Below are 25,000 nucleotides of genomic sequence, written 5' to 3'. Positions count from 1 at the left end.
GAGAGAGAGAGGCTTAATCAACTGAGCTGCCCAGGCACCCCTCACGCATTTTTAATGCTGAACAATATTCCATTGTATGGATTTACCAAGTTTTGTTTATCTATTCATTTTTCAATGGGCACTTGGGTTTCTTCTACCTTTTGGCTCTTGTGAACAATGATGCTATGAACATGGGTGCACAAATATCTTTTTAAGACCCTGCTTTCAAGTCTCTTGGATATATCTGATGTGTAAAATTTTAAGTAGAGGATATGTTCTCATCAATGCCTCGTTAAAATGGAAGTTCTTTCCTATATGGAATGTGTGTGTGTGTGTGTGTGTGTATATATATATATATATATATATATATATATATATATATATATATATAATTTAATATATATTTAATATAATTATATATGATTTATATATAATTTAATATAATTGTATATAATTTAATATTATATGTTAAAAATATATAATATATTTTTTAAGGGGGGAAAATACAGAAGGAAAGGACAGAGAGAATCTTAGTAGGCTCCATGGCCAGTGCTGAGCCCCACATGGCTCTCAATCTCACAACCCTGAGTTCATGACCTGAGCCAAAGTTAAGAGTCAGATGCTTAACTGACTGAGCCACCCATGTGCTCCAGGAATGAATATTTTTTTTTAATGATGTATATGCAATTGCAAAAACACTACATAAATAATATTTTCTTTTTTGATGGGAATTGCATAACATAATATCTATCAGAATTCCTGTACTCTCATGCACAAACCTATAGCAGTACTAAACAGTGATGATGTCCATGTGTGAAGTCATGTTTTGTATATCTCAGCCATCAAAAAAATATTTTGATCAACCATAGAGGGGAAAGACTGATTTTTCTATTTTCCCTGTAGGAAATCTTATAAATTTTATAAAATAATTCCTATGAAGAGTTATCAAACTCTTAAGGGAGGGGCTGCTAGTATTCAAGTCCTCCCAGGAGAGTAAGAGAAAACATTTGTGTTCTGTCCTTTCAAGGTGCCAAACAAAGCAAGAGGGAAAATACATACCATATGAAAAGAGCCTTACGATTCCTATCCTGGCACACAAATCAAAAGGATTAATAGTATTTGAGTGTAAGTAAGCTTAGAAGTCCTCTGATAAGCCCCTGTAATTTTACAGATGAAGCCTGTAAAATCCCTTGAGGGTAAATGACGCTGCCAGGGTCAAGCCCTGTGGGCCACAGAGCCAGGCCCCACTGCAGACCTCCTGGTCCTCAGTCTGGTGTGTGTTCTCTGTCACATTCGTGTTCGATGTGGTGGGGAGGTTTTAGATAGAGTTGTTCAACGCCATATTAATACTATTTTATGAAAGTAGATTTAGACATTTTTGCTGGAGGTTTAAAAAAATTGAGTAAGTTCTCATTTATTTGAGTTGGCTTGAGCCAACGCTTGAGCGTATGGCCTGCCTGAAGGTTTCAGAAAAGGCTAGATAAATTTTCAAGTTCCTTTTAACCTTAATAGTGTATGATTTTCATTCATCCATCCTCTTTAGCAAGAATTTCTTGAGGCATCTTCCATAAACAGAGCATCATATTGTGCACACAGAATAAAATAATAGGATAAAAAATGGAATGTAAAACATGGAGCTCTTGGCTCTCATGCAGGCAGAGCCACACCACTCGGGCAAGGATGGAATATCCTAGGTATAAACTGTGTGTAGGCAGTGACTGAAAAAAGTCTTCACTGGCCAAAGCTGCTACTAGAGCAATGTTCTCTGCCATGGAAGTGGACTAAACACCCTAGGACAGTGAGTTTGATTCAGCTGAAAATGAAGGTATGTAATAGTTGTGAATTCCTGCTATCATTGTTAAAAACACCCATTGATGGCAACTAGCTATCCTGCTTCCACTGTGTTCAGGAGAGGAGATGTTCAGTTTCCCAGCCTGCTAATGAACAGCCATGAGTTTTTAAAAAACCCAAAACACCATCTGGGAGCTTAATATCTAGTTGGGGAGGAAACACTGTTTTCCCCCAGCCAATATACAAACACACACATTTAATAACAGTACATAGCACACTTAATCAAAATTTTGATACAGAGAATTGAATGCCATAGCATCTGTGTGGGCAAAAATGCTCATTGAACCAAATTCTTCTCCTTAAATTGAGGTATGTGTTAAGATTGTCTTACAGATATTTAAGAGGCATAGGCCATTATTTTTTTAACATTATCTTTTTAAGTGTACCCTTCTAAGGTAGGGCACACTCTGCTTCACAACCATGTTGAGGTTTGAGTCTATAATATGCAGGTGTCCTAGGTGGTAATGGATCCCCTGCTAGTGTGGGGCTCACAAATAAAGAAGCTTATGCAGCGGGAGTCAATGCCACAGCTTGAATTGTAGAAAAGAGTCAGGGTAGGGGCACCTGGGTGGCAAAGTCAGTTGAGTGTTGGACTCTTGGTTTCGGCTCAGATCTTGAACTCGGAGTCTTAGGATGGAACGCTCTGTGGGCTCTGTGCTCAGCTCAGGGTCTGCTTGGGTTCTCTTTCCCTTTCTCTCTGCACACACCCCCCCCACCGCCTGCCCTGCAGCTTTCTCTCTCTCAAATAAATAAATAAATTTTAAAAAAAGAAAAGAAAAGAAAAGTATCAGGGTAAGTGTTTTGAAATCAGATGCATTCTTATGTTTGGGATTTTATCTACTATTTCTTTTGATGGGTGAGGAGGGATTAATATGTAAAATTACTAGTCTGCAATATTCAAACAACAAAACAAAATGAAAAGAAACATACGTTGAATTTTAAAGAAACGTTTTAAAGAAACATTAAAGAAACATGCACTGAAATCCTCCCATTTCCTTCCTTGCCCTTTCCAGCCTCTAGACATTTCTGGGCTCCCCTCTAGGAGATTCTCCTTAGCAGGGTGTGTGTGTGTGGGATCAGGGGATGTCCTAGCCATCCTGCAGGGGCTGCAGCCAAGGACCAGATGCTTTCCTTCCCAAAGCCCAAAGCTTGACATGACTTTGACCTCCTAGAACTTAGATGCAACCTAACGGCAAGGCTCAGGCATCTCCAACTGGCCAGGGAACTTCCTGCTGTCTGGGGGCAGTACGCCTTTTAAATAGAAATTAAGTTTTACTATATAAGAATAAAGTTTTATTTCTGGTACTCAGAATTTATTCACTGAGATTCATGCCCACTATACCAATTTATTTTTCTCCCTAAAATTTGTCTTAAACAATTACTCTTGTCTTTGAACTGTTGAAGTTTCACAGACAGGCAGGATCCAGATAAAAATTCACACACTATTCCTAAAACTGCTTGATTCTTTGTGGCTTCTAACCAATTTTCTGGTAACTGTGCAGAGTTTAGAAACTTCAGGCTAAGGATTTGACATGACATTCAGCAGAAATAGAGCCTTTAGCAAAACTCACCAGAGCTGTCCTTCAAATGACTGGACTCTCTTCTGGAAACATTTCTCAGCAGGTTGTTGTGTGGCCTGTATCTGTTGAGACTCTCCCAGAATTTACAAATGTGAAACTGAGCTTTATCAATGCAGTGTTAGCTAAACTCTTATACATTGTAACCCTGGGAGAAGGCAGAAAATGAGAGAATAGGTTATGTCCTAAGCCAAACCTTACTAGCTCCCCATTTGCTGGAGGCAGGGAGGACGAAGGGAGAGTGAGTGATTAAAGGCCAACTCCTTTAAAACGACCTAAAACTTGGGACGTCTGGGTGGCTCAGTGGTTGAGCATCTGTCTTCAGCTCAGATCATCATCCTGGGGTCCTGGGATCGAGTTCTGCATCAGGCTCCCCACAGGGAACCTGCTTCTTTTCTCTGCCTATATCTCTGCCTCTCTCTCTGTGTCTCTCATGAATAAATAAAATCTTAAAAAAAAAAAGAAAGAAAAGACTAAAACTTTATGGTTAGGAAGCTTCTGGATGATTGGCTTTCTCAGAGAAACAAGGAAGGAAAGACCACATTCCTGAGCGCAGAATGAATGCTTGATAGGCAAAAAAGTAAAGAGATCTGTGAATCTCCAGTGGCACTTCAGCAGGTGATCATAAATAAAGATAGAAAGAGAGGAAAGATCAGTGTTTCTACCCAATTGAAGTCTTAATACTGTGACTATAGAGTTCCCCCTCCCCATTAAAAAATATTGAAGTGAAATTCACATAACATAAAATTAACTATATTAAAGTGTACAATTCAGTGGCTTTGAGTACACCCATTATACTCTTACATTATTTTCATTACCCCAAAAGCGGTCATTCTCCATTCTCTGTCCCTGATCCCTGACAACCATCAGTCTGCTTTTGGTATCTATGGGCATACTTTTTTCTGCATATTCATATAAATGGAATCATATGTGGCCTTTTGTGTCTGGCTTTTTTTATTTAGTATCATGATTCTGGGGTTCATTCACATCATAGCTTTAGAGTACTTCTTATGAGACACACTACTTCTGATGGACCACAGAAAGGGTTTACTTTTAATTGCATGTGTTTATCGCAGCAATTGGAAAACAGGAGACCTAAGGTTCAGTTCATTTCTTCAAATAGACCTCTTCGTCTTCTGTATTCTTTATCCTCATTTGAAATGGACATTGGTTGTTTTTGTCTACCTAGACTTAGAGCCCCTTGTAACAGCTCCTGATTCTGTGGAGGGCATGATGTTTCCTCCACTCAGTGTTTGGAGTTCAGGTAATGGTGATCGAACTGGAGTGGGTGCTGTCCTCAGGATGCCCACTAAGGGCTTTCATCTCCTTGGCCACAGTTCAAGATGGGCACGTACTCCAGTTGCACAGATCCTTCTTGGAACTCCCAGAATATGTTTCTTTTCTATTGGACTTGAAGCTGGAAGGTGTAAGCCTGCCAGGTGTCTCCATGTGGAGAGTCAAGCCAGTACAGAAGAAAGCAGAGGGAAAAGGTTTGAGAGAGCTGAATTCAAAAGTTGAGCCACTTTGACCTGCCATGTTTAGTTATAAACCTTTTTTTCCCTTTTCTTACAACATCTTCTTTTAAAAAAATATTTTGTTTATTTATTTGACAGAGAGTATGAAAGCAAGCACAAGCAGGGGGAGCAGCAGAGGGAAGAGAGAGGAGGAGGGAGAGGGAGAAACAGACTCCCTCCTGAGCAGAGAGCCTGTTGCAGGGCTCCATCCCAGGACTCTGGGATCATGACCTGAGCCGAAGACAGACACCCAACTGACTGAGCCACCCAGGCACCCCATCTTACAACTGTTGAGTTGTATTTCTGTCACAACCTGTCACTTTAAGGCATAAACATGACCACTCCCCTGGGGCTGGTGTGGTGTGGATGAGGACATTCTAACCCCATGCTCAGAAAAATCCTTAGTGTTCTTTTTAAGTGAGGACTACCATACCCTGTATCTTCTCATTTTGTTTGTGTAGTGCTTCATGCTTTTACAGCAGTAGCAGAAAAGTAAAATATTATTTGGAGTTTTTATTTTTACCTACCTATCCATATCTATATCTTTAGTCTTAAGTATTTTTAGTGTAAGTTTAAAAATTCTAAACTTCTTTTTCTTTGATTCCATGACATTAGATCCTTGGTAGAGATATTCTTTTCAGTTAAATAGAATGAAGAATGGACTTTCACTCAATAGCATAGAAAAAATGTGGGTCATTTTACCAGTAAAAAACCTTGAGGAATAACATTTTATATTATCAAGGTCTTTCTGATTCAAATTGTCATAAGTACCGCAAACAGAAAAAAAATACCTTTCAGAAACTAGAGTGGTTTTCCCCCTCAGTCTTTTTAGACTCTTATTTTTCACACTAATAAAGATGGGAACTTTGCACATTCCTTAAAAACATTCTCCTCTCCTATGTGACTCAAATTTTAAGGTAAATTCCCAACTAAAATTTGGTAGAAAGTATAGTTACTTTTTTTTACTTTTAATTAATTAAAAAAAGATAAATTATAGAGGAAGAGTCCCCAAGGTCTATTTTTTCAGTTAAGGATTTCTCTTTTTGTCATGGAGATTTGCTCACCTTTTGACCTTTTGTGAAGAGCACCAGAAGTGGAATAGTTTCATCAAAACTTATTTTGGCATGCAGAGGTTAATCAATGAATTTCTTTAAAAATATAGATTGCATATATTTTCTTAAAAACCTTAAATAATCTAGTTGGATATTGGTATGGATTGAATTGTGTCCACCCAAAACATGTGTTAAGTTCTAACCCCGAGGACCTCAGAATATGAGCTTATTTGGAAAAAAGTCATTGAAGATGAAGTCATATTGGAATAAGGTAGGCTCTAATCCAACACTACTGTTGTCTTTATAAGAAGGTGGCCATGTGAAGACAGTGACACACAGTGAGAACACCATGTGACAATGAAGGCAGAGATTGAAGTTATGCATCTGCAAGCCAAGGAATACCAAAGACTGATGGCAAACCCAAAAGAGGCTAGGGAGAGTTGAGGAAGGATTTCCCCTACGTATTTCAGGGGGAGCATGGTCTTGCTGACATCTTGATTTCAGAGTTCTGACCTCCAGAACTGTGAGATAGTAAATTTCTGTTGTTTCTAAGTTACCTAGTTTTTGGAACATTGTTATGGCAGTGCCAGGAAACTGATAAATAATTGTATTTTTATGTAGTGACTTTTTTTTTTGCAATGATAGAAAAGGTTATCATAAATAGGACCTCTATTTATTTGAATATCAAGAGACTTTGAGCTGTTTGCCACGTCTACTCTGAGAATGAAGACTATCCTGAGCGACGAGACTTGCGATATGCTGGAAAATTTCGACATCACTCTGAAGGGGGACACATGGTTATTGTGAAGGATCCTAGGGATTTCAATCATCTTAAATGATTTTTAATTATTTTAATCAATGTAGAACTCAGTCTCATTGGGAAGAAAAAGAAGAAGCTCCAAGCTGACAAATGGTGTCAGTCAGTGCAGGCTGCTGAATTCCATAGACGAGGTAGTTTGTAAACAACAGAAATGTATTTCTCACAGTTTTGGAGGCTGGGAATCCAAGATCAGTGCTCTAACAGATTTAATGTCCGGTGAAGACCTGCTTCCTGGTTCACAGATGGCTGCCTTCTCACTGTGTCCTTTCATGGCAGAAGGGGCAAGGGAGCTGACTCCCTGGGGTCTGTTCTACAAGGTCACTAATCCCATTCATAAGTGTGCCACCATGACCCAATCACCTCTCAAAGACTCTTCAAATACCATAACATGGGTTTCGTTTCAATAAGTGAATTTGGGAGGGACACAAACATCCATGCTAGTAAGTAAGGAGAAAGAAAGGAGCTGGCTACAGTTTGGACTATCTGTAGTCATGTATAGAACATGATCAAAGATGACATTTGGGCGTCTGTTACAAGGTGAGGTCTGGGGGATCCCTGGGTGGCTCAGTGGTTTGGCGCCTGCCTTTGGCCCTGGGCACGATCCTGGAGTCCCTGGATCGAGTCCCACGTTGGGCTCCTGGCATGGAGTCTGCTTCTCCCTCTGCCTGTATCTCTGCCTCTCTCTCTGTGTGTGTCTATCGTGAATAAATAAATAAAATCTTTTTTTTTTAAAAAAAAAGGTGAGGTCTGTGTATTCTCACGTCTCCATCAACATCTTTTTTCAGTAGAATAGGTCTCTTGTTGAAATCTGTAATTTTGGGAGTGAAAAATACTTGGGTAGTGTTTGGATGAGGCCAGGAATTGCTTGTTCAGTATTTCAAGCCCAGAAAGAGGAGTTAAGCATTGAAGGAAATGACATTGAATTGGTATCATGTTTAGCTGCTTTGATTCAGCCACAACAGTTAAAAGCAAGAATGTCAGAAAATTTCTGAATGGTATATGTCTGAAAAAAAAAAAAAAAACCAACAGAAACAGTTCAACAGCCCGATGAATGAGATCTAAGAATTGTCTAGCTACAGAAGCAAGATGCCAGATGATTCCTAAGATCTATTTGTGGTATTTAAAAGATTCAGTAACAGTCTTCTATTGTTTTCAGACTTGTTACTAAAAAAGAGAGGGAGAGACCCTGATAGGTCACTTGGCAGCACTCTGCTTAAAAAAAAAAATCTGGGGGATCCCTGGGTGGCGCAGCGGTTGAGCGCCTGCCTTTGGCCTAGGGCGCGATCCTGGAGACCCGGGATCGAATCCCACATCAGGCTCCGGTGCATGGAGCCTGCTTCTCCCTCTGCCTGTGTCTCTGCCTCTCTCTCTCTCTCTCTCTCTCTCTGTGACTATCATAAATAAATAAAAATTTAAAAAAAATCTGAGAATTCCTTGTTATAATAAAGGAGTTATAATAGAGCTCCAAATAACCTAAGGGCATGATGGGAAGCAGATGATATCCTGCACAACTGCTGTTTACTTGTACTGTACCCAACTTCTTCCTAAACCCAGAAGTTCTCACTTTTTTTTAAAGGTTTTATTTATTTATTCATGAGAGACACAGAGACATAGGCAGAGGGAGAATAAGCTCTCCGTGGGGAGCCTCATGCAGGACTCAATCCCAGGACCCTGGGATCATGACCTAAGCCAAAGACACTCAACCACTGAGCCACCCAGGTATCCCGGTCCTCACATTCATATGTGAGAATGCTCTTGGTGGGATCTCTTCATTTTCTCTTCCTTTCTCTTCCTCCCCTACTCCCCCTTGCTCCATTAAAAATAATTCTATAAAATTATCAAACAGGATTTATGAAAATGCTGGTGCCATTTAGATGGGATACCAATGATACAACTGATTTATTTTTAATGTGATAATTCTATTATTTTTGCCAAACCATGAAAGAATCCAAACACACAAGAATCCAGACCAGCAGGCACTTGGAAGGCATTGCCAACTTCTAGCCATCCCTGGGAGGCACCTTGAGAATTGCTGTGATAATTACCTAGTGCGGTGGTTCTTAACTGTGGTTGCACATTAAAGTCACCTGGGAAAAATTTAAAACCTTCTCACTCCAGACCAATTAAGTCAGAAACTCTAGGGATAGGGGCTAGGCATCAGCAATTTGTAAAAGATCCTCAGGTGATTCTAACATACAGCTAGGGTTGAGAACCAGTGGCTTTTTTTTTTTTTTTTTTTTTTGAGAACCGGTGGCTTAATGTCATGTTGCATTACTGTTGGAGTCAGGACACTCTGATAACAAGAGGCAGAGGTGAGCACCCATCTCTGCCCCTTACAGCCTTCTGCTTTTTGTCTGATTGGAGTTATATAAAGCCTAAGTGGAACTAAGATTAAGCCTGGTAATTGTCATGGCAATGCCCTAGATTTTTCTATCAAATCCAATCTTATTTGTGATGGGAGATGCAGAAGTGACTCTAGTGATGTTAAAATATTTCTGCAACTAGTTAGAATTTTCAGTATTAAACTCAGCCGAGTTTTCCCATAAAATTTCAAACACGAAAACTTTTAAAAACAGCAGATCTTACCTGAATTAAAAAAAATTATCATTAATTGTAAAGTGTGCTTGATCACAGAGAATTATCCAGGCAATCAGCATCATGTATAGCCTTTAATGCCTTCTGTCTGCTGAATGTGAGTTCTGCATATTGATCACAAATTTGCAAATTTCTCTAGCTTATGCCTCATCACTCCCTTTTTTGATTAAATATAAAATAAGTGGAATTTGAAAAATCATAAAGCTGGTAGGGACCTGTGGAAACCATTTTGTCTATCCCTGCCAATTTGCAATTGTATACCAAATCCATGAAGAGAGTCAGGCTACTCTGATCTGTTAAATTCATGGATGCTCTAGTATGGACCACTGCAGCATCCTTCTAACTGGCTCCCCCTTTCCTGCCCTCCTTTTTCTCCACACTGCTGTCAGAGTGATGGTTCTAGACATAAATCCAATCAATTCGCTTCCTTCCCTGCTTAACATTCTTCAATGACTCCATATTTGCCTCTGGTCCGAATTCAGACTCCTTAGCTTTGCCTACAATCCTTTGCATACTACTCTGACCCTGTCTCTCTCTGCAGACTCATCTCCTAGAGCCTCTCTTTCTCACTCTAAATTGCAGTCATACCAGAGTTCTAAATGATCTGAATGCAGTTCTCCTAATGTGTCCTATATGCCATCCTATGTCTGCTGTCCTTTCTCTCTGCAATTCTCTTTCCCCTTCTGTAAGGAGAACCTTCCTCTCTTCTCCCATTTGTATAGCTCATATTGGGTTTTAATGAGCAGGGGAGAAAGAAGTCAGAAATTGCAGCACAAGGTGTGGAATGTGGGAGAGGACTTATTGAAATGACAGTAGAAGTTTGGGTGCATGGAATTTACTTCCTGAACTAAAAGGGTTTCTCAACTGTTTCTATATAAAGAGCTTCAAAGTTCCGTATAAGACCAAGGTCAAATGATTTGAAAAGGAAACTCTTTGGGGGGGGGGGGGTGGTGCCAGTTGTATTTCAGTGAACAAAAGGAGAGGGAGAATTTTTTTTTTCCCTATTTACCTGTCTTTCTATCATCATCATTATCATCTATCTTTAGTTGGGTTCCAGGTGTGGAAGTTTAAATTAATCTCACCCTTTAGTTTATGGGATATTATTAGCAATGGTCTACACAAAGATGCTCTTTGATCTAGTTTTTTTTTCCCCTTTAACTTTATTAAAATTTTTTATGCACGTACTTTGCTCCTATTCCTCTTCTACTGCATGGGAAACTCTTCCAATGTATTTAATGTGCATCTTTTTATTTGTATGTGTTCTTTGGTGGTCTATCTAAAAATTTACTTCATTCTGTATACTTCTGTACTTCATTCTATATATTTATTTTATTTCACTGTGTTTTTTTAAAATTTTTATTTATTTATGATAGTCACAAACAGAGAGAGAGAGAGAGAGAGAGAGAGAGAGAGGCAGAGACATAGGCAGAGGGAGAAGTAGGCTCCATGCACCGGGAGCCGGACGTGGGATTCGATCCCGGGTTTCCAGGATCACACCCTGGGCCAAAGGCAGGCGCTAAACCGCTGTGCCACCCAGGGATCCCTTCACTGTGTTTTTAATATTATACATGTCACCATATATATTTGAGTCTGTGGCTTTCTAGCTGCTCAACCACCAGATTTCACCAATGCATGTCTTCCCTTCTCCCATTCTGGATGAGCACCTAGAGAGCCTCCAATACTCTGTCCCTATGAACAACTTCAAAATGTATGACCTCTTGCATGTCCCTGTATGGATAGGTGTGAGACATATTTAGAACCCCCTTTCTGAGTACCTATCACATATGTGCACACTTAATTTGACTACACTTAATTTGCTATAGATTTGCCAGTATGACAGGATGTGTGCCAGTCTACATGGCCAACAGCAGAGCCTGATATTGTTGCCTCTCCACCAACACCGGGCATGACCCAACTTTCTAATATCTGCTCATATTATAGAAGCAAGATAATGCCTCACTTTGCATTTCTTATTTTATTTTTAAAATTTTATTTATTTATTTGAGAGAGAAGGAGAAAGAGAAAGAGAGGGAAAGAGAGAGACAGAGATCCCACAAGCAGGGGAGGAAGGGTAGAGGAGGAGAGAGAAGCGGGGACGCTGAGTAAGGAGCCCAAAGTGGGGCTTGCACCCAGGATCCTGAGATCATGACCTGAAGCCGAAGACAGCCACTTAACTGACTGAGCCACCCGGGCATGCTTGCTTTTCTTATTTTAAGTAGATTTATTTTTTAGAGCAGTTTTAGGTTCATAGTAAAACTGAGGGGAAAGTAAAGAGAGTTCCCTTATATAACCCTGTCCTCCACCAGCCTCCTACACTATCAACATCCTGCACAAGAGTGGTACATTTGTTACAATTGATGAACCTATAATGACACATAATAACTACACAAAGTACAAGTGTATATTAGGGTTCACTCTTGGTGTTGCACATTCTATGGGTTTTGACAAATATGTGATGACATTCCCACCATTATAGTATCATACAGAATATTTTCACTGCCCTACGAATCTTCTGTGTTCTCCTCTGATTCATCCTTCCTCCTCCATAACCTCTGGTAACCATTGATTTTTATTTATTTATTACTATTTTTTTTTTTACTGTCTCTTACTTTGTCTTTCTGAGAATATCATATACTTAGAATTTTGTAGTATGCAGTCTTTTCAGATTGGCTTTTTCCATTTAGTAATATGCATTTATATTTTTGCTCACTTCTTTTTGGCATTGAATAATATTCCATTGTCTTAATGTACCACAGTGTACCCATTTGCCTACTGAAAGGCATCTTGGTTATGGTTGTTACAAATAAAGCTACTCTAAATATTCGGAGGGGAGGTTTCTAAGTAAAATTTCAACTCATTTTAATAAATACCAAGAAGGGCCATTGTTGAATTACATGATGAGAGCATGATCAGTTTTGTAAGAAATCACCAAATTGTCTTCCAAAGTAGCTATTTGATTTTGCATTCCACCACCAATGAATGAGAGTTCCTATTGCTCCACATCCTCATCAGTATTTGGTGTTGTCAGTTTGTGGATTTTAGCTCTTCCAATAGATGTTAGTGGTATCTCATTATTGTTTTAGTTTGCATTTCTCTAATGACATATGATGTGGAGCATCCTTTTATATGCTCATTTGCTGACTGTATATCTTCTTTGGCAAAGTGTCTATTTAGGTCTTTTATCCCTCTTATAAATCAGGTTTTTAATTTTCTTACTATTGAGTTTTAAGAGCTCTTTGTGTATTTTGGATAAAGTCCTTTATTAGATGTGTCTTTTGCAAATACTTTCTCCCAGTTTGTGATTCATCTTCTTATTCTCTTGACAATGTCTTTTGCAAAATAGAGTTTTTAATTTTAAAGAAGTCCAGCTTACCAATGATTACTTTCATGGAGCATGCCTTTGGAATTTTATCTAAAAAGTCATTACCAAACCAAATTTAGATTTTCTCGGGGATTCCTGGGTGGCGCAGCGGTTTGGTGCCTGCCTTTGGCCCAGGGCGCGATCCTGGAGACCCGGGATCGAATCCCACATCGGGCTCCCGGTGCATGGAGTCTGCTTCTCCCTCTGCCTGTATCTCTGCCTTGTCTCTGCCTCTCTCTCTCTCTGTATGACTATCATAAATAAATAATATTAAAAAAAGGATTTTCTCTATAGATTAGACTTAATAGATTTTCCCTATTTTGTAATAATGGCTGTGTTTAGCAATCAGCTCACAAAATTCCTGAAAATTTAACAATCATCTCTTATGAGCTGGCATGAGCCAGCTCCAGCACACCAGTGTGTGTAGCCATATGGGAATAGAGAAAATTGGATTCATTATTTACAGTATGTACCAGAATAAATTCCAAATGGATCAGAGACATAAATGTTAAAATAAAATGAAAGCATGTAAGTACCAGGAAAGATGTGGATAAATCCTCTATAATCTGAGAGTGGGGAACACTTTATGAATTATGTCTTAAAATCCAGAAGCCTTGAGGGAAGTAAGATTATACTAGTTTCATAAAATGAACTGAGATTTTTTTTTTTTTGCATTTTTGGGAACAACTTACATAACATAGGAATTGTGTTTTTAAAAGTTTAATAGATTCCATTTAAAAAGCATCCAGGTCTAGAGATTTTGAGATGGATTTTTAACTACCAGTTAAATTTCTTTAATCCTTGTGAATCTGTTTTAAATTATCCTTTTCTTTTTGTGCCAGTTTGGCATTTCACGTATTTTTTGGGGAATTTTTTATGCCTATATCTATGCTTTCTTTTAAAATCTGAAATTGTTTTCTCCTCTTCATTATTTGATCATACTTTGTTTAGTTTTTACTTTCTTTTTTCCCCACTAAGTCCATTTTTTAAAAAGATTTTTTATTTTTTTACTTGAGAGAGAGTGCTCATGAACAGGGGGGAAGGGGAGAAGGAGAGGGAAAAGCAGACTCCACACTGAGCAGGGAGCCTGACATGGGGCTGGATCCCAGGACCCCAAGATACCACCTGGAGCTGGAGGCAGGTGCTTAACTGCCTGAACCACCCAGGTGCCCCTCCTTATCAGTTTTATCAGAGATTTGTGTTGGTTATCTTTCAAAAATAGAACTTTTAGTCTTTTTAATTTCCTTCACTTAAAAAAGTTACTATATTGTTTCTTGTTACATCCTTTATCACATTTTTTTTCCTTCTTTGAGTTTCTTTTGATGTCCCTTTTTTTTTTATTACTTCTTGAGCTGGATGCTGAGCATATTTCTTTTCAACATTTATTGTTTCCTGATAAACATATTTAAATGTATAAATGCCCTTGTAAATATTTCTTTAGTTATGCGGCATACATTTTGTGTTTTCATGTTCGTTTAATGCTAGATATTTCTTCATTTTTTTATATTTCTTCATTTTAAAAGATTTATTTATTTATTTATTTGAGAGAGAGAGAGAGAGCATGCATGAAAGAGGGAGAGAGAGCATGCATGAAAGAGGGACAGAGAGATTCTGCATGAATCTCAAGCAGACCCCTCCACTGAGTGTGGAACCTGACTTGAGGCTCAGTCTCATGACCTTGAGATCATGACCTGAGCCACAACCAAGAGTAGGATAATTAACCAACTGAGCCACCCAAGCACTCCTTGATATTTCTTCAGTTTGATTATAATTTCATTTTTAACCTATGAGTTATCCAATGATGTGGTATTTTCAAAATATGGGACATATAAAGAAATTCTGTTATTTATTTCTGGTATTATTCCATTATGTTTGAAAGATATAATGTATAAGACATTATTCTGGGCGAGTTTATTAAGACTTCTTGTAGACATGATACATTCATGTTAATATGTGTATGTTTCCAAAAATGTATATTTGCCATTAGTTACATGAATTATTATGGCATGTATATATACCCAAAGATACATATTATATACATCGTACCATCAGAACATACCTATCAAAGGTCTGAACAGTATAATTAATAGTATAAGCCTACCAGTAATATTATTTAGATTAAAAATCTACTTAATTTTTGTTTACTTAATACATTTCTCATAACTGGGTGTTAAAAATTACAACTATATGTTTCTCTCTGTATGCTGTCAGTTACAGTAACATATTATTAGGTCCATATATGTTTATGATGGTTATATCTTCTTACTTTATTGTTTTATCTTTTATCTCAACTTCTTTTTTTGTCAGCTACTTTCATTGCTGTTTTTTTTATGTGTCTTTAGGTTTTATGTTGGGAAATATCAGGAAGGGAGACAGAATATGAATATTTCTTATAGACAACATATTTTTGGAATTTGTTTTTACTTCTTAATACTATTAGAGAGTATTTTTTTTTAACTTGTGATTTAATTCCATTTACACTTATTGTGATTGCTGTTGTTTTAGAAATTACTTCTCCTACCACATCTCTTGTTTTCAGTTTACTGTATTTTCTTTTTGTTTTCTGCTTGGTCAAAAAATTATTCTGTTTTTGTTCAAGTGTAGCTTCCCTTAAGACCCTTACTCCATGTTTACTTGTTCTTATTAATTCTTTTTTTCTAAAGATTTTATTTATTTATTTGAGAGAGAGAGACTGCATGCGCAGTGAGGGGAGGGGCACTGGGAGGGAGGGGAATTGGGAGAGGGAGAAACAGGCTCTCTGCTGAGCAGGGAGCCCAACACAGGGCTTGATCCCAGGCCCTGAGATCATGACCTGAGCTGAAGTCAGATGCTTAATGGACTGAGCCACCCAGGCACCCCTGTTCTTATTAATTTCTTAATCTTATCAACATCTGTATATTTCTCCTAACTAGACAAGTAATTTAGTGAACTTATGTGTGTGTGTATATATATGTAATTGTTATTGTAAACATACACACACACACCGATGTCATAATAGTTCTGCTTCTCTGATTGAACTCTATTATACGCAAATAGAGAAAGAGAGGACAAATTATAAAGAAATAAGCAAAAAACTTAAGGACATCAAATACCATATCAGATAAAGGGCTAGTTTCCAAAATCTATAAAGAACTTATTAAACTCAACACCAAAGAAACAAACAATCCAATCATGAAATGGGCAAAAGACATGAAGAGAAATCTCACAGAGGAAGACATGGACATGCCCAACATGCACCTGAGAAAATGCTCTGCATCACTTGCCATCAGGGAAATACAAATCGAAACCACAATGAGATACCACCTCACACCAGTGAGAATGGGGAAAATTAACAAGGCAGGAAACAACAAATGTTGGAGAGGATGCGGAGAAAAGGGAACCCTCTTACACTGTTGGTGGGAATGTGAACTGGTGCAGCCACTCTGGAAAACTGTGTGGAGGTTCCTCAAAGAGTTAAAAATAGACCTGCCCTACGACCCAGCAATTGCACTGTTGGGGATTTACCCCAAAGATTCAGATGCAATGAAACTTCGGGACACCTGCACCCCGATGTATGGTCACAATAGCCAAACTGTGGAAGGAGCCTCGGTGTCCATCGAAAGATGAATGGATAAAGAAGATGTGGTTTATGTATACAATGGAATATTACTCAGCAATTAGAAACGACAAATACCCACCATTTGCTTCAACGTGGATGGAACTGGAGGGTATTATGCTGAGTGAAATAAGTCAATCAGAGAAGGACAGTGTATGTTCTCATTCATTTGGGGAATATAAATAATAGTGAAAGGGAATATAAAGGAAGGGAAAAGAAATGTTGGGAAATATCAGGAAGGGAGACAGAACATAAAGACTCCTAACTTGGGGAAATGAACTAGGGGTGTTGGAAGGGGAGGAGGGCGGGTGTTGGAGGGGAATGGGTGACGGGTACTGAGGTGGACACTTGACGGGATGAGCACTGGGTGTTTTTCTGTATGTTGGTAAATTGAACACCAATAAAAATTAATTAAAAAAAAAAAGGACATCAAATACAAGGAAAGAATTTTTAAAACTTCCAGAGAAAAAAAAGAGATCATTAATGAGAACAAGAATCAGGTTGAACAATGGGCACAAAATGACAAATGGGAAAATACTTTCTAAATATAAAGGAAAATAACTTTGACCCTCAAGTTTTATATTTAGCCAAATTGTCTTTCCAGTGTGATGGCTTAAAAAAATATATATATATACACACACATACACACACACATACACACACACATATATTTAGGTAAGACTGAAAAAGATGTTGTACTGAAAACATGTATTGGAAGCAGTACTCAATATTCAAGAAATATGATTAAAGGTGATACAGTTCCTTGGTAAAGTTAATGTTTTTATTAAGGACCAAAGTGAGAAAAAGAACAAACTTACAAATATATCCAAAACAACTTAGAACTAAAATTTGAGATAATATCAGTATGATAGGAGTGGGAAAGGGGGATATATATATATATATATATATATATATATATATATATAGCATGGATTTGACCTTATGAAATGTGAACACTGGTTAAACAGTATTTGTAAGACTATGGTTTTTATATCCAGTGGGAGCTTTAACACTATAGATCGGGAGGTTGGGAATGGAAGATGGAAGTAAAGACATGTTGGAACTCACAAGCACAATCTGGAGCCTGTGAGGACAGATGGGAATTCCTGTTAGTTCTTTTTGCCTCTAACCTTGATATACGTGTTTTTTACAGAAACCAGAGTCTTTCATCACAATTGCCAAGCACACACCTGGTCTGGAGGTCGGTGAAGCTTAGTGAGGATCTATGCAAGGTGCAGAGGTTGGAAACTCCATGGCTGCTTCCCACCAGTGAGGTGAGCTAGCAGGTTACGGACAGTGCCCTTCAGATCTTTCCCAGGAATCTGGCTTATGGCCCACCTAAATGGTAATGTACAGGAAATGGGGTATGAGGGAACTGGATTTAGCCTAGCCAAGGGGACACAAATCACCGCACTCTTGCTCCCACCCTTCACATCTTCTAGCTTTCTTCTATATTTCTTCTCTTTTCCCTTTTATGCTAATCTCTGTTTGTCCATCTGTTATTTCTTTATTTTTTTAAAGATTTATTTATTTGAGAGAGAGAGTGTGCGAGCACGCACACACACACACGCACAGGTGCAAGAGTTGGGGGGAGAGGCAGAGGTAGAGGGAGAGAGAGAATCTTAAGCAGGCTCCATGCCCAACATGAAGCCTACTGCAGTGCTTGATCCCACAAACCTGAGATTGTGACCTGAGCCGAAATCAAGAATCGGACACTTAACCTACTGAGCCACCCAGATGTCCCTGTCCATCTGATCTTTCAATTCATTGATTTATTCATCACCTTTATCCATCTTGCTTTATATCTTAACTATTGTTTTATTCACTTCAGCTATTACATATTTCATACCTTCTACTCAATTTGGTCCTTTTTAAATGTTTTCTCGTTCTTACTTCATATTTCTGACATCAGCCTTTACTTCTTAATATATTTATCATCATTACTTTACACTTTAATTGCTCAGTCTGTCCCTTCTCATAATTCTGATTCAGATGATCTTTACTGTTGAGTTTGCTGTTTTGCTTATATAATAGTTGTAGTCCTTAAATGGATTTCTGTTTTTTAGTTCTGTTTTGTTTTTGTGTGTGTGTTTTTTTTTGGTCCCGAGAACCCCTCCTCAACTTTGACTATCAATTACTACACATGGTTATGGGCTGGGAAATGGCTACAGCCCAGACTCTATTTGATGTACCTGTAGCTAAATTAAAGCCAGGGAAGAGAGCCTCAGGGTCCACAGAGCTGTTGGTGATCATTCCCATTTGCCCACCATCCAGAAATAAGTTTTCTAGTGTGTATTTCCCATTTAAGTGGGAAATGGGAAATAGTCTCTAGACTCTAGAAACAGAACAGTTTCCATAGGTTTGCTCTGCTTGTCCTGGGGGTTTAGAGTGGGAGGGGGTCCAGTGGTGAATACCCAAGGGTAGCTGGTCAGTACACATTCCCTGTTTTCATCCCTCCTTACTCCTGCAGGGCTTTTGCACTGCCCTTATTATACCCAGCTGACCTCTGCAGCCTTAGCTATTGCTGCCTGTTTCTGGGGCGATCCACAGACTGTCCATGTAGGGGAGAAGCAAGAGCAGAACAGAAAGCTGTCCTCCTCTGGCTGCCTTCCCCCAGGCTGAAGCCATATAACCCCCTACCATGTCCCTGCCCTCTCATTCATTTCCTGAGTCTGCAGACTCCCCAGGGACTTTTCATAGTGTTTTATTTTAGTTTATTCTTTGTTGCTAGTTCCTCAAATTCAACTTTCCCTCTGGCTTCTGTAGTTTCTCTAGGGTTGATTTTCAGAAAGGAGCCAGTGGCTAATGTAGTTTGTCATCTTGACAGGAGGAGAGAATGGTTTATAGAATCAGCAGGTGTACCACCGAAAAGGGAGAGACAAGAGATGCATGAATCTTAAGAGAAGAAGGCTGCAGATGAACCACCAAGAGTTGTTTTTCCCTAAATTTAATTTAAAAATTTTAATTAGTGTGTATGAATATATATCTACAAGCGTGTCTACATACATACGTATGTATAGGCGTGTATATGTGTCTACATACATGTATGTATGTATATACATGACTTTAAAAGTGAAATAATGCTGTCAGGATTATAATTGAAAAATAGTGATCTTCACTCTTTTCCACTCTAATATGCTGTGCCCTCAAGGCAACAATAAGCAACTTAAAAAAAAACCCTTAAAAAAAACATTCTTGTGGTGTTTATTTTCACATTCTAAGTAACACGCTTATATTATTATTTCTTGTTTTCTCAATGTTAGATACTATGTTTGGCTTCCTAAAGTAGAAGATGAAGAGCTAGTGTTTATACCCCACTGTATTCTCCCTTCTAATGCATCTTCTTCCCTTCCTACCCCAGCCTCCTGTTATAGTTACATCACTTCTCTATCATCAGTGTAAAGAGTGTTTACTCTACCATGCCTGTGCAAGTCCTATTATGCCTTGCCTTCCCTATCAGCCCCCACCCCCCGCCCCACTCCCCCCGCCCACCTCCTATTGTTTAGTATTCTCTGTGCTTGTCATCATTCTCTGGATACTTTGATAAGAGTTAATAACATTAGGTGATCTAGCAGATTCTTCCCTGTTCCCATCCCTCTGTGTGGACTTTGTCTTCCTGCTCACACTGGACGTTCCCTTCATCATCATTTTGGGAACCACTTTTGCCTGCCTCCGTGTGTCAGGTCTCCTATTTCCTAATTTGATCTCTCTCTCTTTTCTTGATTCATTCTTTTGTTTGGTGCTGAAACACCAGTAGTATCTTTTGGTTGCTTCATAAGAAAGAGTCTGTAAGAGGTAGAAGTTTAAGGATGTGTGTATGGTTGTTTGCCATTCAGGCTGCCTTCCCACTCTTTGAAGAGTTTCCCACATTATAAATTCTATATTCTTTTTTTTTTTAAAGATTTTTTGTTTATGTATTCATGAGAGACAGAGACAGAGAGGCAGGGACATAGGCAGAGGGAGAGGCAGGCTCCCTGTGGGGACCCTGTTGTGGGACTAGATCCCAGTATTTCCAGGATCATGACCTGAGCCAAAGGCAAGTTCCTCAACCACTGAGCCACTCAGGTGCCCATAAATTCTATATTCTTAACAAACAACATGTTTTAGGTCATTTTCCAGTTGTTGGATTACAGACATTTTCTGATTCTACCCGTCAGCTGCATTTGGGCCAGAGTCAGAATCTAGATCCAGGGCCGTATTACTTGGGAAAGAGGCATAGCAAAGGCTTCCGCTTGGCAGGTGCATATCTGGGTGAGGCAGCCCAGCAGGGTTCTGGAGTCTAAAGTGTGACTGAAGCATCTGATTTTACAGCCTCTTGATGATGGCAGATGCAGAGGTTGGAAATGGCACCTGTGATTTAGTGGCTTCTGTCCGAGGCGCCAACTCCCTCAATGGGCAGGTCTGTGCTGGGCTGTCACTCCTGGAAGTGCCGTCCATTTTCTCCCAGTCTGTGAGCTTTCTGCATCTTATCACTAGTCTTTTTGGCCTAAATTGATATCTTAGTGTGTTTGGGCCGCTGTAACAGAATACCACAAACTTAAAACCAGCAGAAACTTATTTCTCACGGTTCTGAAGGCTGGAAATCCATGATCAGGGTGCCAGCATGGCCGGAATTTGGTGAACATCCTCTTCCAGCTCACAGCCTGCTGACTTCTCAGCATGCCCTCACATGGTAGAAGGGACAAGGGAGCCTTCTTGGGTCTCTTTCAGAAGGGCATCAGTTTCTTTTTTGTTTTGTTTTGTTTTTAGGGCATCAGTTTCATTCATGAGGGTTCCATCTCATGAACTCACCACTCCCAAAGGCACCCCCTTCTAATACCATCCATTTGGGCTTAGAATTTCAACATATGAATTTGGGGAGGGGGTAGATACAAACACTTAACCATAGCAACTGTCTAGAGTAGTTTCTGCTGTATTAACTTAACCTGGCTAATGTGCCTTGTATGCCTAAAGTTATCTTGATTTTACACCAAGGATATATGAGTTTGATTGAAAGCAGATTTCTAATTTGGAAACTAGTTTCCTCAAAAACTATAAAGCATTTCTCCATTGCCTCTGGCTTCTAGTGTTGTTGCTGAAAATTCTGAAGCCCTTCTTTTTCTGAGTCTGTATGTGATTTGCTTCTTCTCTGCAGAGTTTTTTGTCTGTTTTATCTCAAAGTAGTATTTATTCTTAATTTTCTTTTGGTTTTATATTTTGAAATATACAAATGGTCATATTTTAAAGAGTCAGAGAGTTCTGTGTGCTGTCTTATGAAAAACAACTGTTTTCTGACTTTGCCCCCCCTTTCCTTACCATTAGAAGCAACAACTTTCACCACTAGTATAAATGAATATATATTTAAATGCATTTTTAGCACATGTAAAATAGATTCCAGGAACTTTTTCAAAATTCTCCCGTTTGGCTTGCTACTAATCTTTTTTAAAAAGCATTACATGTAAAAGTAGATGACTGCCTGGAACCTAAACGGACTTTAGGATATAGGGGTTAGAGACCCTGTAATAGCAATTGGTGAGTTTTTCCTCTCCTTTTACTCATTTGGTGATAGATCTTGAACCTAGGCTGGAATCTGAAAATAGAAGTAGGCTCTACTTGTAGGGGGTGACAAGTAAGAGGTCTGGTGTTTTGGGGTCCATAAAGTTCCTGGCACCAGAATCTGGGTGGGATAAGACTCCCGACATGAGGGAAATGCCAGGGAGTGAAATCTAAAAAGCTGGAGAATTAAGCCCAGGAAAATTGGTATGGAGCTTCTTAGCTGAACTGAACACTAAAAGATTGTAATCTTCCTCCATGGAACCTACAAAAACTACTGTAGCCTGGGTAGGGGGTGTACTGGCAGAGGCCAGCCTTAGCTGATCACTTTGGACTCTATTTAAGCACCAGCAGAAACAGCAGAATCAGGCACAAGAAGCCGCTCTAGGCTGCTGAGGCCTCAGCTACAACTTTGTATGCCTTTGGTGTGCCTACTTGTTCTCTGCCAACCAGCTTCAGAAATCGTCATTAATTACTTCAGCGTTAAGGGAGTACATTTAATTCCAGAGTAGCAAAGTAGCAAGATAAGAACAAGCAGGATTCCTTCCTGAGACTATTTAGAATCATGGAATTCTATATTTATGGAATCTAAGACATAAACTGATTTCTTGCTAAAGTAGATATTGAATATGGCATCAGGAACCCTCTTAAGACAAGGCTGGCTGCTATTCAAGAAATGATCTATGAAATAAGACACTAGCAACTCTGGTTGCCTGTTGTTATGGACAGAATGTTTGTGTGCCCACCTCACCCCCCAAATTCCTATGCTGGAATCTGAACCCCTAATGTGATGGTATTAGGAGGCAGGGCCTTTAGCAGGTGATTAGGATGCAAAGATGGAACCTACATGCATGAGATTAGTGTCTTCATCAAAGAGAACTCAGAGAACTCTTGCCCCTAATGCCGTGTGAAGACACAGTGAAAGGTGATCATCTATGAACCAGAAAGTGGATCTCATCAGACACCAGGTCCATGGGCACCTTGATCTTGTACTTCTCACCCTCTGAAACTTTGAAAAATAAATGATATTTAAGCCATCCAGTCTACAGTATTTTTACCATAGCATCCTGAATAGACTAAGACACCTGTGCTTGCTTGCTTCCTTGCTTGATTTATTTTTAAGTACCTCATGATGAAAGGTTGGGGAGAGAAGGAGCACAAAGTGGGAGGGACTGGACCAGTCATGATTTAACTTGTCCAAAGTCCACCCCAAGTTTTCCCTATTGAACCAAAGCAATTTCTACAACTCACAAAGATAAATTTGAATCCAATTTGTATATTCTGTGGTTTGAGAAACTATTTCAAAACATAAACTCTTTTTTTTGGAATATGTTGGAGTTTTTTTTTTTTTAATCAAAGATAGGAAAGAAAAGCATAGCAGCTTAAAGCAGAACATAAGGAGCTCTGACTTTAGTTTCCTTGAACAATAGTAAAAAAACAAAACAAAACTTAAAAAAAAAACCTCCAAAACAAAACCATAAAACAAAAACCCCAAATGAAAGAAATACTTCGTGCATCACTGGATTCATACAGTGGGATACATGGCACAGTTTCAACAGACAATGATAAGCCTGATAGGAAATGCAGGGCAGTACTGGCTACTGAAGCTTTTCTGGAACTGAAAAGAGGCAAATAGCCCAAACCAGGCCCCACACCTGTGACTCTCACTAAATGGACTGTCTGCTCCATCACAGCTGTTTTCAAGGTCCTGAAAATCAGTTCTCTAGCTTAATCCAAGGTGAACTGGACCCACAGACTCTTTCCAGTCACACTCAATTCTCCCATAGCCGCATTTGCACAGACATTGTGTCAGCTGTCCTGATTCCTTATGTGATGTGGGGATGTCACCATGACCATGACTAATGAAAGACACATTTGTCCTTTGTAGGTAGGGAGAAAGGGCACTAAAGAACACTTCCATATATTAAATGGAAGATGTAGGTTGGAAATGAACAAATGGATTCTAATAAGATAAGGGAGATTATTTAAGTTTGATAGCAAATGGTTATAACTTGAAGAAATTCGAATATGAGAGGTTCTAGTCAAGCATTTTTCACCAGAAAAAGCAAATCTCTAAAGTAAGCAAAAGTAATCAGAATGTATCAACTCAAGAGAGAACAAGATATGGCACTTGGAAAGGAAAGGTAATAACGAGGATAATAATGTTCAGGCTCTGTTATTTTTTGAGGTTGGTTCAATAAAATGTAATGTAACACTAACAATTTCTTGGAAAAAAACCAATCAACTGCTCTTCTCTTTTTATCTATGGCTCTATATTCCACATGAATTATTCACTGCTGTGGTTAGTTCCTTGTAGCTGGTGCATCCCTGAAGAGTTCTGGGATGTTAAGTAACAATGAAAGTAAAATGTGCGATATTTTATTTAAGGATAAATGTTAATTAGTTTCATTTTAAATGATCGTCTGTTTGTTTTTAAATGCTTCCTCATTCCAGCTATTGATTTCACTTCATTCGAATTTAGGATTCTTCATGTGTATATTGTCGTCTGGTCCGTTATGCCATCTTTTTCAATTCAGAATACCCTATTCATGGAAAGACTGATTCCTTTTACATTGCTTGCTAACCTGTTATCTTTCCATTGCCTCTGAGGGATGGCTGTGTAATGTGTTACACTCAGAGCAAAATAAAGCTTGAGGCATTGTTTTCTAGATGTTTCGTGTTTACTAAAACTGCATAGCAGAACCGTAACATAATGTTCAGCTTGGGTTTATTTTTCCCAGGTATGATATTTTTGAGGATCTTTTTAACCAAGGGTTTTACAAAGGTAATACGTTTTTGAGAATAGTTGAAACCAAACCCTGGAATTAAAACTAGTGATCAAGTTTAGCATTAATATGAACAATAAACTCCCAGCCATCATAAAGTGAAATTTAATCTGATTCTCTCCCTCCTCTGCACATGTAACTTGGAATATTTTCTGTTAAGGTATCTGTACTCCTGTGTCCCTCTTTTCTTCAACCACAGTCCATGCTCTGCAGTGTCTCAAACTGTCTATGATAGGATGGGTCCATATTGCTATTTTCAGACTGTTCTCTGGCTCTCTGAATGTCATGGCTAATTTAGCTTCAAATCCAGGCCTTATCTGTAGTTTCTGTAGATCTGC

At 38.8% G+C, this 25,000-nt stretch overlaps 1 long non-coding RNA gene across 1 annotated transcript in view; it reads left to right on the top strand.

Moving 5' to 3' along the window:
• The window catches only part of LOC140594591 (uncharacterized), a 148,466-nt gene that overhangs the window by 78,381 nt on the left and 45,085 nt on the right, over positions 1-25,000 (top strand). The window contains exon 4 of the long non-coding RNA XR_011995591.1: positions 17,498-17,618. This is a non-coding gene — a long non-coding RNA (uncharacterized lncRNA). The remainder of the gene's footprint in view (positions 1-17,497; positions 17,619-25,000) is intronic.

The sequence above is a fragment of the Vulpes vulpes genome, chromosome 12, assembly GCF_048418805.1.
Source record: "Vulpes vulpes isolate BD-2025 chromosome 12, VulVul3, whole genome shotgun sequence".
NCBI lineage: Eukaryota > Metazoa > Chordata > Mammalia > Carnivora > Canidae > Vulpes > Vulpes vulpes.
The sequence above is the reverse complement of the archived record's forward strand: the minus strand, read 5'-3'. Positions and strand labels throughout refer to the sequence as shown.